Here is a 17,843-nt window from a genome sequence, read left to right on the forward strand (position 1 = left end):
AAAAGATAGAAAAGATATATTTTTTATTTTTTTGAATTAATGAAGAAAGAGAAAAACAACCAAAAGACACCAAACTTAAAACTTTTTAATCTAAAGACACAAGATTTCAAAAATTTCAAAGACAAACACCTAAAGACACTAAACTTAAAATTTTAAAGATCAAAACAAGAAGAAAAACAAGAACAAATTTGAAAATCAAGAAGAACACCAAGAACAAAACTCAAAGAATTTCAAGAAAACAAAGAACATGTAAAAGACACCAAACTTAAAAATTTTGAAAACCAAAGACACCAATTTCGAAAATTTTAAAGAAAAAGACTCAAAGACATCAAACTTAAGATTAATAAAGAAAAGAAAAGATTTTTGAAAATTTCTTTTGATTTTTTTTCGAAAAAGGAAAATAAAAGACTCAAATAAAATTAAAGACAATACATAATCTAAGCAACAAAATAATCCTTAGTTTGTTCAAACTTGAACAATCCCTGGCAACGGCGCAAAAAACTTGGTGCGCAGAATTACACTTCGCACAACTGAACCAGCAAGTGCACTGGGTCATCCAAGTAATACCTGAGTGAGTCAGGATCGATCCCACGAGGATTATTGGCTTGAATCAAGCTGTGGTTATTTTGTAGATCTTAGTCAGGCGGATAGAAAATTTGTTTGTTTGTTTAAAGCGCATAAAAGTAAAATAAAGATAATGTTACTCAATTGAAGGTGAATGCAATGATAAAAAGATGGTTAAGGCTTCAGAGATGCTTTATTCTTCTAGATTAATTCGGTCTCACTGTCTACGCCAATTGTGAATGATTTATTCGATGGCAGGCTGTATGTGATTAATGCCTTTCTTGAGAGGTCGCCGATTCTCCTCTAGGCTGAACACCAGGGTTAGTGCGCATCCAGTGTGAATGAGGGTGAAGTTCCTACAGTCCATTCCACTTGATGATCCTACTCAAAACGCCACAGACAAGGTCGAATCTTCTGGATCAGAGAATGTTGCGCCTTTGGTTCTAGCCTTTACCACAAAGACCCTAATCTCTCCATACCTCGGCTGAACTGGTGTCTCGAGAAGTTCCTAACGAAGTTGTGGATTAGCCGTCTAAGAGATGTATAATCAAACTAGTAGTTCATTGATTTTCGATGAAAGACGCTCGCTGAACCCATGTAGAATAGAGATAACCTTGTGCCGGTTCAACTCATTCATAAGGTTGAAGAACTAAGATACATCTTAGAATAGAGAATCAAACATGAATTGAGATAGAACAGTAATACTTTTATTAATCCATAAAACTCAGCAGAGCTCCTCCCCTTAACCTTGGAGGTTTAGAGACTCATACTGATAGAAAATACAATGAAAGGTTCGAAAAATGCTAGGAGAGATCCTAAACAAGGGTGATCTTCTCCTTTTAATACTAAACAAATGACTCAGGATTACATAAAAAGGGTAAAACAGTCTTTTAGTGCGAAAATCCACTTCTGTGGCCCACTTGGTGAGTGTTTGGGCTGAGCTTGAGTGTCACCCACGTGCTAAGACTCCCTAGGGGCGTTGAATGCTGGTTGGGAACCCCCTTTTGGGTGTTTGACGCTAGTCTCCTCCTTATGGGCGTTGGACGACTGGACTGGGGTAGATGGCTGGCGTTGAACGCCAGTTTTGGGCCTTCAATTCCGAAGCATAGTATAAACTATTATAGATTGCTGGAAAGCCCTGGATGTTAGCTTTTCATAGCCTTTGACAACGCTCCATTTGAACTTCTGTATCTCCAGAAAAGCTCTTTCAAGCGGAAGGAGGTCAGATCCTGACAGCATCTGCAGTGCTTTCTCTGTCTCTGAATCAGACTTTTGCTCCAGCTCCTCAATTTTAGCCAGAAAATACTTGAAATTGCATAAAAACACACAAACTCAAAGTAGAATCCAAAAATGTGAATTTTACACTAAAACCTATGAAAATATAATAAAACTTAAATAAAACATGCTAAAAACTATATGAAAATGATGCCAAAAAGTGTATAAAATATCCGCTCATCAAAGTCTTAGAGTTATTTCAAAATCCTTTTGTATGATCATCAAAAGGAGCCATATACATGTCTTTGTTTATTAATAATTCCTGGTCAAGGAGAGAAGAAAAAAAGGGAGAACTTGATCAATTCCAGAAAGAGAAAGCAGAGAGCTTAGGAAACAATGCATTTGGTTATCAACAGTGAATGGGAAGAGGATTTTGTGTGCATTTGTAGCATTAACAGGGTCTTTAATAATGATATCATGGTCCTGAGCTATGATTTGGAGACTAATGCATGGGTTTCTTCTAATATTTCTTTTCCTTTCGTGGAAGAAGAAGGCTTGCTATTGGTACCGAAAGTTCTAGAAAATTTACAGTGATAGCATGAGCAAAATGAAATTATTTCTTTATAAATATAAATATACCTAAATGATAGTATAAATATATATATATTGAATGGATAAAGATACCGTGAAAAAAAGAGTTGATAAAGCCAAGTCTTACAAATGGTGAGAATTTTGAAAAAGAGGGGATTCTTACTTACAGAGACAATTCAGGAGAGGTGAAGTGATATCGCGTCAAGAAGAAAGGAATGCGTAATGAAGAAGTTTTTGGAAAAGTTCAAAGATTTAGTTAGGTAAGGTATTTATAAAAGAAATTAAAAGGGTTTAGTTGGACGAAAGTTAAATGTCCAGATTTAATAGAGAAGTGTGCATGATGGGACGCGCATTCAATAGATGTGATTAGTGGAACGGTTTCTCAAATTTGACGTCAGTTATGGTTTCCAAACATTTTTAAGTTTAAATTTTGCTCTGTATAAGTTTGTATTAAGACAAAAGGGAATAAGTGAAATTTACTGAATCAACAAACCTTTTATGTTAGAAGTCGTCGATTCAAAGGGTAAATTGTTGGGTCGAACTAATTTAAATTGGTAATGAACATATCAATAATATTTGTGTGGACTTCATCAAGGAGGTTTTTCGAGTTTATCGAATAAAGGGCATCGATCAGCAAGATGGATTGATCGAAATGTATATCGAAGACAAAATTTCCTGGTCAAAGTAATAGAAAGACTAGTATTTGAGGCAGTTGGGGACGGTTTTCATATCATTTATGTGGCGGAAACAGTTACATTTGGTTTTCTCACATATGAAGTACGTGATAAAATTTGATTGGTTATAAGGGGCTATAAATAGATAAAGTTTTGAAGAAATAGAGGTTGAAATTCTTTTCTAGAAAAACACTCTTGTAATTTCACATCTCCAGAGACTTTCAGATCTTACTCAAAATTTATTTTTCTGTAGGATTTCTTTCATTGTTTTTACATTCTCTTTAGTTTTCTTGCAAATTTACTTCCTCTGCAAAGCTTTTCTTTTTTTTCTTTTTATTCTTTATGTTTATCATTATATTTGAAATCAAAGTTGTTTGATCATGTCATAGGCATTTTATTGTTTATTTTAAATTCAAAAGTCAGTTATTTTTATTTTGAATTTTATTGTTTATTTTAAATTCAAAAGTCAGTTATTTTTTTTTTTGGTATCTTCTTTATTTCTTTTTTTTTCCAGTCGTTTCCAAATTTTATTTTTACATTTCAAATATTTTTTATCAATCTAAAAATAGAATCTTTGGTATACAACTTAAAACTAATATTTATAAAGAATAGGTTTTGCTCTCAAATTACTAGATATTAAACCAATCTAGATTTATTAAAATTTGTCTAATAATAATATTTGTAAGTTACTTGTATGAGAAATCTCGTGTATTTAGGTATATATTTGTATATAAATATTGTGATCGAATTTGTTTTTAATTTAATGGTTTTCGTCTAGCTCAATAACACAATAAAAGCCCATATAAACAAAAACTATTTTTTGGCATGCAATTATACTTTTGTCCTTGCAGTAATAAGGCAAGAGTTATCCCACTATTCACACCAACAATGTCAATAATTAGCATTGAACTATATTGCTTTTCTTGCATTCAGGCTATGTTTGGTTGGAAGGAAAGAAATAGAGAGGAAGAAAATAGAAAGGAAAGAAAGGAAAGGAAAGAAATTGAGTGGATTTTTATTTTTTTTAGATGTGTTTGGATGGAAGGAAAATAAGAAAGAAAGAAATGTTATAAAAAGACAATTTTACCTTTATATTAGAAAATATATTGAAAAAGTGAAGGGGTAGTATTGGAAGTAGAGAGAAAAACATTAGTTTTCTCTTCATTTTCTTTTCAATGTTGGAGAGAGAAAAAATTAGTGGACCCCACCAATTTTTTTCCATCCATTTTCTTTCCTCTCTAATTTTCCTTCTCAACCAAACAAAAGAAAATAATCATTTTCTTTCCCATTTTCTTTCCTCCCTTTTCTTTCTTTCTATTTTTCTCTCAAACAAACATAGTGTTAGTGACAGATCCCAAAAAATTTTACAATGGAATAAAAATATAATAAAATTTAAGTATATATATATAGAGATGGACTCACATATAATAAAAAGGAGGCATTTATTTCCACAAAGTTAAAAAAAATACTAATATTTATATATATTTGTTTTTTATTATATTATATTTATCTCAAAATAAAATATAAATTATTTCTTTTGTGTTCTATGTTAATTTTGTTGTTGTTAAATTTAACATAATAATAATAATAATAATAATAATAATAATAATAATAATAATAATAATAATAATAATAATAATAATAAATTTGAGTTAGTATAATAATAAAAAATAAATAATAAATAAACTCAAAAAATGATGATAATTTTTATTATATTAGTTAATTAGTTAATAATTAAATTAAAATTTAGTTTTCTAACTAAATATAGCTTAAATTATTAGTAATTTTTTAAAAAATTATTTACGATAAAAAATATATTATCTACGTATTAAGATACTATATTAATATTCATTATTAAAATGGCCTTGATTATAGTAATTACTTTTGTTTAAATTTTATTTATACCATAAAAATTATAATAAATACACTTAACAATTAAATATAAGATAATAAAAAATGAAATAATTATTTAAAAATATATATAAAAAAATAAAAAGAAAGTCATTATAAATTATTATTTTTTTATTTTGAATATTATGCTGTGTGTGAAATTATCTTTTTATTATTTTACATAATATAATAAGTGATTGTGTGTATATTTTTAGTTTTTATCAACATGTATTAATAGTTCTAATTTAAAATTTTAAATATATCTAAATCAATTTAGGTTGATCGAATAAACAAGTTAGTCGTTCGCTTAAGTAAGTGTTGGGAGTTCGAATTCTGTCTCTTATGTGTAATAATTCATTGGCCAGTAGACTAATAAAACTCAAATTAATGATAAATTAATTTTTAACTTGTAGAATATTATGAGAAATATATATATATATATATATTATTTTTTTTTTTTGCCTCCACTGTAAATTTTTTTTTGGATTGGAGGACTAGTATAAAATAGGTATCAAGTGCCAGAAAAGAAACGAGTTTCACGGTGTTTCTCTTGGAAGAAGACAAAGTCGAGTGTTTCAGCTTTCATGTCCAAATGGCAAATTGTAACGTTTTGATGCATTCGGCTGAAGAGAACTTCCTTCATTATTGAAAAACATTATGAATCAGCCTATAGCCGGACCCAAATGTTTGAAATTGTCACACATGCACTAATAATAATAAAAACCACTAGCTTAGCATCACATTATAATATATTATAATTGCACTATAAATATGTCACCATCGTTCATCTTTCTTCAACCAACTCTACTACTAGTCTCAACTCTAAACTGAAATACAGCTGCTTATTATTATAATTACCATTATGGCCTTGTCTCGCTTCCTTACCATGTTTCTCATCGTAGCTGTTTCCATTATTCCTATTATTTCTTCAACTGACTTCATTGTCGGTGATGACAATGGTTGGGCCACTGGCTTTGACTATCAAGCTTGGGCTCAGGGAAAGGAATTCCATGCTGGAGATAAGCTTGGTATTAATTAGCTAGCTACATTAATGTTATCCTATAATTAATAAAAGCGCATGCATTTATATTATTTCATTTGTTAGATATAAAATTAACAAATTAAAATATTATATCCACACCAAAAATTAATCGCTAATTTAAATTAATAATTATATATTTGTATATAAATATATGTGTGTTATTTAAATTATTTTTAATATATATTTTATATTTTAATATACATTTTATATCATTAATTAATTTAATAACTAATTTTTTGTGCACTTATAATATCGTCGTAAAATTAATTATATATTTCTATATATGTCTAGCTTAAGTTTTTAAAAGAGATAATTCATAATATGATACAGTATTCAAGTACATGAAAGGAAAGCACAATGTGATGAGAGTGAATGGTACTGGCTTCCAACAATGTGCTGTGCCACCAGATTCATCAACTCAAGGCTTTACCACTGGAAATGATGTGATTGTTCTTTCATCCCCAGGAAGAAAATGGTATATTTGTGGTATTAGCAACCATTGTGAGAATGGTAAAATGAAGGTTGCAATAACTGTTCAACCTCAAATTGGATTTGGGGCACCAACATCTTCTCCCAACCCGACCCCAACCCCAATTTCCGCTGCAACAGGAACCTCTCCTATTTATTCTTCTTGGATAGTGATAATTTTTGCTCTCCTCATAGCAATTATGTTCTAGATTATTCTAGAACTTTGGCTAGTATGAAAATTGATATTTTCATTGTTCCATTATTTTTTTATTTAATTGTGTGCATTATATTGATCGTGATGAGTAATTAAATTGAATTTCAACATTACTGTATCTTTGTTTTCTACATAAGAATGGTTACACTTATTTTTAAAAAGAGAAAATTTCTGAAAGTAAGGTCATGGTAATACATACAAACATGGACTATTAGTTGCTATATTAAACAGAATCAGAAATAATCGCTTATATAATACGTATGAAGTCACATGGCATTCTAGTCACTACGAAAAAAAAAAAGGTCTATGGTCACGGTAAAAAACCGTGATCATAACTAGTAAAAAGGGTGACCATAGATTTATAGTCACGATTTTGGACCTATGGTCACGGTTTTTTACCGTGACCTATTCTCTCATGGACATAGATCTATAGTCACGGTTTTTTTATTTATGGTCATGGTTTCTATGGTCACAGTTACAATTTTTAAATTCTGACACTTTAGGCCATGTTTTTTCACCGTGACCATAGGTTAATCTATGGTCACGCATAAAAACCGTGACCATAGCCTCTATGGTCACCCCTCCTGAAAACCGTGACCATAGCCTTATCTTAACCGTGACCATAGCCTCTATGGTCACCCCTCCTTAAAACCGTGACCATAGACTTAAAACCGTGACTATAAATCCTTTTAGGTCACCCTTTTTTGAAAAAACGTTATCATAGATTCTTTTTTGTCACCTCAAAAAATCGTGACCATAGATCATCTTTAAATCACCTCCAAAACTATGACCATAGACCTTTTTAGGCCACCCTTTTTTAAAAATTGTAACCATAAGTACTCTATGATCACCATTTTTTTAAAAACTGTGACCATAACTTTTTTTTGTCACGGTAAAAAATCATGACTATAAACCCTTTATGGTCACGATTTTTTACCGTGACAAAAAAACCGTGGCCATAGACCCAAAATGTTATAGTGAGTAAAAAAAATGTGAACCAAGTCAAATGAGTATATTAGACATTAATCAACTTAGGAATAAGAATATAGGAAGTCGCGGAATTATACCATTTTCTACTTCAACCGCAAGCACGGACCCAGTAATAACAATGTGGAGGCAATGTTTTCAATTTTTTTTTTTAAATAGTTATATATAATGTGCTTTCACTTTAAATTTTAAATGATTCAATTATAAATAAATTAAATTTAATTGGTCAAAATTTTAAATTTATTTTTTTATTTCTCTATTATTTTGACTATTATTTAACCTAATCAAATTTAGTTTTTGTGCTATCATTTCTTTATTCTCTCAAACCCTCTTCTTATTTTTATATTTTCAACTTTCTTTTTCTATTCCTTATCTAGTGGTCATTTTCTTTTCATCAAAAGATAAATTTCAAATTTTCCATGGATATTTTTTTTATATAGTTCTCCATAACTCTATGTATCTTCCAATTTCATTGTTTCTCTTTTTTGATATTTTCAGTTACAAATTTTAGTTCAAACAAATATAATATAGGTATTAATTTAGTATTTTATTCTCTTCATGACTTTATATATTTTATTTTATTATCAATTTATTCATCCTTATTACTTATTTTTTCATCTTTTGTTCTATTATATGTACCTATATTGCATATAAAATTTTAAAATGAAATGATTAATATACTAATTTAGAATATGTACGTTATCCCTATAACATCGGATGAACCGCGTTATACCTCGGCACGTAGACCCACATTTAAAAATCAAACGACTCTATCCTAACAAACTTCTCCCTACGATCTCGCCCCAAAGTCAGCCACGAAGATCTCAACTCAGGCCGATGACTCATTCAATACCAAGCAATCTATAAAACAGGAGCAAGGTCGACAAGGGTCGGTAGATCATTTAACACCAACTCACTGATTATATACTCATTTTTTCTAAGTGATTCTTCACTGACTTGAGCGTCAGAGTCCTTTTTGTAGGTACCACGCTTGGGTCCGAGTTCACGAGGATACTCCCAGTTTAGATCGAGTTGTCAGGTGCTCCGGATTAACATAAGACCGACGTATAGCTCAAAAAAAATATCCTTTCCAGAACATTTGGCGCCCACCATGGGGCCGAAGTTATTCAAATCTAACCCTACATACATCTCGCTTTAGTTTCTCTCTACAGGATCATGGCCGAAGAGGTTATATCCGCAACTCTTCCTCCTACTAACGAAGAGCTAGTAATGATGAATGCTACCCTCTTGGCGGAGGTCAGGAGAATGGCCGACCTCCTAGAAGCATCTCAAAACGGGAAGTCCAACACAGAGGACCCTAAGAGCGCCACTTCAAACGGAGCGTCACCTCTAGACTCGGGCTCCCAAGAGGTCACCCCACCTAAAGAAAGGCTGACGATAGACAATCCCTTCTCATAGAAGATTGTCAATTTCCAGATGCCAAAGAATTTCGTTCTCCCCACAACACTTAAGTTGTATGAAGGGTTTGGGGATCCCCGTGTACATATTAAAAAATTCCAATCCATGATGTTCTTTAACGGTGCCTCTAACCCTATACTCTGTCGTTCTTTTCCAACTTATTTAGATGGTGCTGCTTTACTTTAGTTTTCTAAAATTGCTACCGGTTCGATCTCTTGCTTTGAAGAGCTAGCAAGGTCCTTCATAAACTATTTCGTGGTCTTGAGAATATATGTGCACGAATTTGATTACCTCAGCACTATTAAACAAGGACAGCATGAGATCCTGATGGACTATATGACACGATTCACCAAGGCAACGATGAAAATCTCGGACCTCGATCCCAAGGTACATCTGCACACACTGAAGAGCGACCTTCGCCCAAGGAAGTTCCAAGAGACCTTTGCTGTTACCAAGCCAAAAACATTAGAGGAATTCCGAGAAAAAGCGGCGGGTCAAATGGAGATCGAGGAACTCCACGAACCTCGACATATGGAAAAACCAAAATTTCACCGAGACGAAGAAAGACAACCAAGGTCTCACACCAGCAGGGAGCCTAAGAAGCCCTTTAAGTTCGCTCCCAAATTCGACTCCTACACCAAGTTCAATACCAAAAGAGAGGACATCATCAAAGAAATGCTACACAACAAACTAATAAAACCGCCGAGTAAAGCAGGCACATATCAGGATCAAAAGTATGTAGACAAAAGCAAACATTGCACATTTCACTAGAAGTACAGCCATACCACTGACGAATGCGTAATAGCCAAGGACTTACTAGAAAGGCTAGCAAGACAAGGCTTACTGGACAAATATGTCACTTCCAAAAGTCAGAAAGAAACAATAAAAGACACTGACAAGTCGAGCACTAGCTCCAACCACAAAGAAAAAGGAGCTTGGTATGGGCCAGTCGAAACCCCTGCCTCTAAAGGGATAATAAACTACATTTCAGGTGGCTTTGCAGGAGGAGGAGCAACAAATACAACTAGGAAGAGAAGCTACAGAGCCATGATGACAATGGAAGGGTCTCGGCCAAGGACACAAACCTCGGCTCCAGCCACCAAGATCACTTTTGATGCATCCGACTTCAAGTTTCACAGTCCAAACCTCGACGATCCAGTGGTACTCTCGATACACATAGGATAATTGATAGTCAAAAAGGTCCTACTCAACTCAGGAAGTAGCGCCGACGTCTTATTCTATTCCACCTTCAAGAAAATGCAACTCAGTGACAAATCACTACTACCATTGCCTGGAGAATTAGTAGGGTTCTCTGGGAAAAGAGTTCCCGTATCAGGTTATGTATGGCTGAGAACAATGCTAGGGGAGTTTCCAAACTCAAAAACCCTAGATATTCAATTTTTAGTAGTTGATTGTGCGAGCCCCTATAATGTTATTTTGGGACATCCGTCCCTTAACTCTTTTGGAGCCATTATTTCTATAGTTCAGCTTTGTGTTAAGTTTCCTGTGCATGATAACATAATAGCAGCAGTCCATGCAGACTACAAAGAGGCTAGGAAATGTTACAATGCGGGTTTGAAAGTTACCCCAAAGAAGACTGTTACAAGAATCCATTTTGTTCACAACTTGGAAAGCATTCCAACCTTGGCCGAGCTAGATCCAAGGGCCAGCAATAGTCGTCCTGCCCCAACGGACGACCTAGAAAAGGTACAACTTGGGAAATCAGACAAGTTTACTAACATCGGCTCTATTTTCTCTACAAGAACAAAACAAAATCTTATTGAAACATTAAAGTCCAAATCCAACCTATTTGCATGGACTCCTGCTAACATGCCAGGGATCGATCCGAACTTTATATGCCACAAGTTAGCAGTCAATCCTAACACCCGACCTATAAGACAAAAGAAACGAAATCTGGGCACAGAAAGAAGAAATGCAGCAATAGTAGAAACACATAAATTACTTGATGCAGGTTTCATCCGAGAACTTCGTTTCTCGTCATGGCTAGCAAACGTGGTAATGGTTAAGAAGAGCTCGGGAAAAGGGCGCATGTGCGTGAACTTTACAAATCTAAACAAAGCCTGTCCAAACGACTCATATCTGCTACCGAATATTGACAAACTGGTAGACGACACCTCAGGGTATCAAGTGCTAAGTTTCATGGACGCCTATTCCGGTTACAATCAAATACAAATGCACCCTGATGACGAAGAAAAAATAGCATTTGTAACTGATCAAGGTAATTTTTGTTATAAAGTCATGCCTTTCAGACTAAAAAATGCAAGAGCAACCTATCAGAGACTAATGGACAAGGTCTTCAAAGATCAAATTGGCCGGAACATTGAGATATACGTTGACGACATGGTGGTCAAGTCAAGCTTGGAACAACAACATGAGGCCGATCTTAATGAGATTTTTCAGCAACTCCGAAAGTACAATACGAGACTAAACCCAGAAAAATATGCATTTGGAGTACATGGAGGTAAATTCCTTGGATTCCTACTGACAAACAGGGGGATAGAAGCCAACCCCGACTAGTGTCAGGCCGTGATAAACATGCAATCACCTCGGTCAATCAAAGAAGTACAACAACTCAAAGGTCGCCTAGCAGCCTTGTCCCGATTCTTGCCGGTAGCAGCTGCCAAGTCACATCACATCTTTAACACCTTGAGAAAGGCCGAAAAGTTCCTTTGGATAGACGAATGTGGAAAAGCCTTCGTCGAATTCAAAAACCTCCTCGGTTCACCACCTATCCTCAAGAAGCCACAACAAGGTAAACCCTTTTTTGTATTTCTTTCAATTTCAACTAACATGGTTAGCTCTGTGCTTGTAACAGAAACAGGGAAAGAGCAACACCCAGTATATTATGTGAGCAAAGTATTACAAAATGCCGAAACAAAGTACCCGACAATAGAAAAATTAGCATTCGGCTTAGTCATCACAGCTCGGCATCTGTGACACTATTTTCAGACACATCAAATAATAGTTCGGACCGAACAACCCCTACGTCAAATATTATCAAAACAGACCTAGCAAGCCGACTCACGAAATGAGAAATAGATCTCTCAGAATTCGATATCTCCTACCAATCATGAGGATCCCCTAAAGCCCAAGTATTGGCCAACTTCATTTCAGAATTTACCAACACAGAAGAAATGGCTAAGACATGGAAACTATATGTAGATGGAGCATCGAATGAGAATAGATGTGGAGCAGGGATCCTCCGAAAAGACGACACTGGAGTGCAAGGCGAATAGTCAATCAAATTCCTCTTTGAAACAATCAATAACCAAGCCGAATATGAGGCACTCCTAGCAGGCCAAAGGCTAGCAAAGGAAATAGAAGTAAAAAAACTAAAGGAAGAAAATTGGCGAAGCCTATTTATTCGCTACCTAAGAACTGGAGAAATATCAGAAAACGAAAATTCGAGGTCATTTAGACATAAAGCAAGCCATTACACTATGATGGGAGCTGACCTATACAAACGAGGAAACTCTATACCACTACTAAAATGCCTCGGCCGAGCAGATGCAGAAAATGCCATAGCCGAAGTCAACGACAGAACCTGTAGACACCACACTGGAGGTAGAAGCTTAGCCACAAAAATCCTATGAGCAGAATACTACTGGCCGACGTTATGGGAAGACTGCAAAAATAAGGTACAAAGGTGTGATGCATGCCAGAAATGTGCACCGCTCATTCATAGCCTGGCCGAATTATTACACACCTCAGATGTTAGTTGGCCATTTCACAAATGAAAAATGGATATACTCGGACCGTTCCTGGTATCACCAGGACAGATAAAATTCTTTTTAGTAGCTATTGATTACTTTATAAAATGGATAGAAGCGCAGCCACTTACAAAAATTACGTCGGATAAGGTACAAAATTTGATTTAAAAATTCATTATATGTAGATTTGGTGTACCTAGAGCAATTGTTTCCGATAATGGTAGGCATTCACAAATAAGAAAATTGCTTCATGCTTATCCAATCTGCATATCAAACATTATTTTTCTTTCATCGAGTGTAAGGTCCAGATTTTTAAAAATTAAATAATTAGTTATTTGTGAGTTATTATATTATATTAAGATTTTGTTATTGAATAGTGATGGATCCAAAAAATTTTTAGAGTGGGGTAAAAATATATATACTAAAATAAATTTTGTTAAATATTATTAATTATATGAAAATATAAAAATTAAAAAAAGTTAGTGAATAATTTCATTCTCAAAATACTATTCATTACATATAATTTATAAAAAAATATTTTTTTATTTCTAAAATTTGAATTTAAAATATTTTAATTAAATTATAGATAACTTATTATGCTAACTAATTTTTTTATACATATTTAATAGTAAAAGACTGAATTAATTGACACATTAGCACTTAATAATACACTAATATTTATAATTTGAAACTATAATTATATATAAATACTAAAAAATTAATCTGTATATGAGAAGTATATTTATATAAAATAATAGAAACTAAATTTATAATTTTTTCTTTTTTAAAATAATTAAATTTGTTATATATTTTTAATTTAGTTTTGATATAATGTTAGATGAAAGATTTTATGCATCTGTTTAATTATGTATTGTAATTAAAATATTTTGTTATTATTATTTCTAAAAATAAAAAATATATTCTGTTCTGGAAATGATATTCTTTCCGAGCTACACGTCGGTCTTGCGTTAAATCCGGAGCACCTGACAACTCGATCTAAACTGGGAGTATCTTCGTGAACTCGGACCCAAGCGTGTGTACCTGCAAAAAGGACTCTGACGCTCAAGTCAGTGAAGAACTACTTAGAAAAAATGCGTGTATAATCAGTGAGTTGGTGTTAAATGATCTGCCGACCCTTGTCGACCTTGCTCTTGTTTTATAGATTGGTTGGTACTGAATGAGTCATCGGCCTGAGTCGAGATCTTCGTGGCCGACTTTGGGGAGAGATCGTGGGAAGAAGTTTGTTAGGATAGAGTCGTTTGATTTTTAAATGTGGGTCTACGTGCCGAGGTATAACGCGGTTCATCCGATGTTCTAGGGATACCGTACATAGCCCCCAAGCTTGACTTGAAAAACGTAGTTTTAGCAAGTTGAGCTTACCTTGTGTGGTTATACCTCGGTATTTAACGGCAAATATCGTAGCCCCCAAGCTCAATGCGCGTTGCTGCTACTTCAAGCTTGGGTTTTATTTTATTTTTTATGATCATTATTTAGATATGTAACGGGTTTAAAAAAGAAAAAAAAATTGGTTTTGAATAATTGTTTACCTTGTTAACTGGGATGCAATAATTTTCTTGGCCAATTGGGATACGGACCGTTTGCATTGGGCATGTGAACAGTTTTGGTTGTTTACTTTCCACTAAATTAGTGGATTGCAATTAAATATTATTGCCGTTTTCTCGTTGGGAAGAAACACAACGCACGACTCAAGCCACTTTTACTTAAGTGGGGAAAAGGACATGTCTTCGAAAGGTTTGTCTTCTCCCTTTCTTTGTCTCAGTTTCTTTGAAAAAATGGTTAGAGAAAAGAAAAAAGACAAGGTCAAAGTAGTTGAAGTGAACAAGGAAATCCCTACCATTGTGTGCATGTTGATGTGAAGACTCGTGCGTCACCATATTGTGATGTCGAGTCGCTTCGTGAGCTGGAGGCTCTGAAGCTTGCAAGGGAGGGGTCGGGGTCTGTGTTGAACTTCTCTCATGTACTAGTGAGGAGAGAGTTTGCGAAAGGAGAGGAGATTGGGAGTATTTCTACATGTATACCCCTTGCTTTACTGAGTTGCATGTGAAATTTCCTACTATGATTTCGAATGTAAAGTCTTGACTCAGCTTAATTGTATCCCTTGGCAATTACACCCTAATTCCTGGGCGTTTTTGCGTGCGTATGAATTTTTGATGGATTTTCTGGAGTTTTCCACTTCTCTAAATATTTTTTTCTTTATTTCAATCGAAGGGGGGTACAGAAGGGCCTTTGAGTTTTTCTCAGTAGTTTTCCTGGACGTTTCATTTTCCTTTTGTATAAGTCTTCTTTTAAGAACTTTAAGTCATTGTTTGTAAATGTTCAATCTTTAGAGACTGAGTACCCATTTTTATTTAGATTGTGAACTGATAGAGAAATATCTTCTGTATTGGTGCTACGAGCCAATGCAGATTCTTGAGGTTGCTGAGAGGAGTGAGAAAGAAAACCTCTTTTTAGACTTTCTAATTGAAAATTTTGCTGTTGGTGAATGCTTGTCTATTCCTGATTTGTTACGTTTTGAGAAGGAGAATGATAGAGAAGGGTTGAAAGCATATATAGGTAAACATCAGCCTGTGTTTTTATTTTTAATGATTTCTGATTGTTGGGGTGTAGCTACCTTTTCTTGTAGGTGGACGAGTGCCTCACCTGAACACTTCTCGGCTTCAATCCTTTTTGAGTTGGAAAAAGGAAAAAGTTGGTAGTGGTTCCGGAGTAGTGAAAGAAACTGGTGGGGATGCTGCCCACTCTGCTGCTCAGTGTTCTATATCTTTTAAGAGGAGGAGAGATGAATCAGATAAGTCTTTGGAAGTCATATCCGAAGAAGGTATGGAAGTCGTTGTTGGTGATAAGTCGGTATTTGAGAGACAGAAAAGACTTCACGGGTTTATTGACAGAGTGAATCTCTAATCCCTTTGGAGAGACTAATTTCCTATTGGTGAACTTGCTGCGAGTTTCCCATTATCCGGGAGATATGCGGCTGACTCGGCGAACTGGTGTAGAAGGAATGGGGAAATTTATCCAGGTTAGCGAGTTTTTGATTTTGTAAATTTGTTTTTGATCTGGACTTGTCATTGATTAGTTGTTATGTAGATTGTGGCTTCGCGTTTGTTATGTGTTGGTCGTGCAACTGAGTTGTTGGGAGCGGAGCAGTAGATTGCTGTGGACAAGGTGGTTAGCTTGGAACGATCCTTGAAGGAGAGGGATGACGTAATTGTTGACGTAACTGCAAAGATGAAAAGTGGGGAGGAGGAAATTGCGAAACTTTAGGATCAGATATGTCTTCTCCAAGCCGAGATTAAGGAGAATGACAAAACCAAGGGTGAGATGACATCCCGGATTCATGAGCTGGAGGAGGAGGGTCTTGAAATATTTGCTGCAGGATTTGACCATGCTGTTATTCAGGTTACTCTGTTTTCTCCCAAGTTTGATGTCGAAAGGCTTGATGTGACGAAGATTGTGATTGGTAGACAGCTTGTGGAAGATGAGTCAGGCGAGGGTCATGCTGAGAATGTTCCTCCCCCCTCTTGAAGAAATTGTTAATATTTATAATTTGAAACATATGAGTATGTTTGTTTGGTATTATAGCTTGTGGAAGATGAGTCAGGCGAGGGTCATGCTGAGAATGTTCCTCCCCCTCTTGAAGAAATTGTTAATATTTATAATTTGAAACATATGAGTATGTTTGTTTGGTATTGTAGTTTGGATATCGATACTTAAGACGGTTATGTTTTGAAACACTTGGACCGACGTATGGTGTCAGATTTTACTTTTATGAATATTTTAGATATTTGTTGCATATATATGAATGCGATTTCCAACTTTTGTTTTGTTGGTTCGATATTAATGATTGTCAAAGAATAATTTGCTATAATAATCGGGAAGAGAAAAAAGATTAGATTTTTGTATGCGTGAAAGAGACCTCTCAGTTGTTGAGACTTGAGAGGTGTGGGGTGGTCAGCCTCGTTAAAACCTGTCCGAGTAAAACTCTCTTTAGGAAAAAACCTCGTGATCAGGAAAAAGAGTACCTGTCCACTCCACCTTTTACAACAAGATATTAACTATGATAGATCTTTAGAGATGAAATATTCCAAGAGTTGGGGAGGGCCATTTCTTCCAACGTTTCAAGGGAATATACTCATTTGACAATGATTTTGGAAACTCAGAAGGGCCTTCCCAATTTGCCGCAAATTTTTCATGTCCTGTTGGTTTCCAAACTTCTCCTATTTGTCTTAGCACCAAGTCTCCTTCTCTTAGAGTTCTTGGTCGTACTTTTTGTTATACTGCCTTTGCATATCTGCTTGTATGGTTCTTTGTCTGAGTTCGGTTAAGCATCGTTCCTTGCTTATTATATCGAGCTCAGCTGACCTAGCTTCCGCATTGGCCTGTTCGTCAAAGTACTCAATCTGAGTAGACCCTTGACTGACTTCTATTGGAGTCATGCAATCCGTGCTGTATACTAATCGGAACGGGCTTTCTTTTGTTGTGGATTGTGGTGTTGTGTTATGGCTCCACAGTATTTCTGGTATGAGTTTGGCTCAGCATCCTTTAGCATCTGTTAATTTTTCCTTTAACGCTTGCAAAATAACTTTGTTACCTGTTACTTTGCGGGTGCTCGATGTAACATCCTAACTTTTAACACGTCATGATCATACCAAAAGTAAGGTGTTACGAACCTGATTTCCTTTATTATAAATTTACTATTGAGCCTTTACGTCGATATCGCGTTTTAGTTTTTGAGAAAAAACCAAAAGAAAAAAAATCTTGTTTTTACTAACTAAAATTACATATCAAGAGATCTTCAAACACTAATATTCACATAATTACTAATAATAATAAGCTCTATACAAATAAATTCAATATAAAACTCGAATACAATTTCTATCCCTCTGTATAAAATAAAATCTAAAATAACAAAGGCGAGAGAATTCTATGAAAGCAACTCAACTCATAACTTAACTCAAATAAAACTAATAACCGTCCGCAGCTTCAAGCTGAGTCTTCGAACCTGTGTCACTGAAAGGGTGGAAGATTTT

The 17,843-nt window shown here is 34.6% G+C and overlaps 1 pseudogene; it reads left to right on the plus strand.

The window, feature by feature from the left end:
• Positions 1-5,796: 5,796 nt before the first annotated feature.
• LOC107606943 (blue copper protein 1a pseudogene) lies at positions 5,797-6,653 on the plus strand (annotated as a pseudogene).
• Positions 6,654-17,843: the final 11,190 nt, after the last annotated feature.

The sequence above is a fragment of the Arachis ipaensis genome, chromosome B1 (assembly GCF_059453495.1).
Source record: "Arachis ipaensis isolate K30076 ecotype BB chromosome B1, ASM5945349v1, whole genome shotgun sequence".
Lineage (NCBI taxonomy): Eukaryota > Viridiplantae > Streptophyta > Magnoliopsida > Fabales > Fabaceae > Arachis > Arachis ipaensis.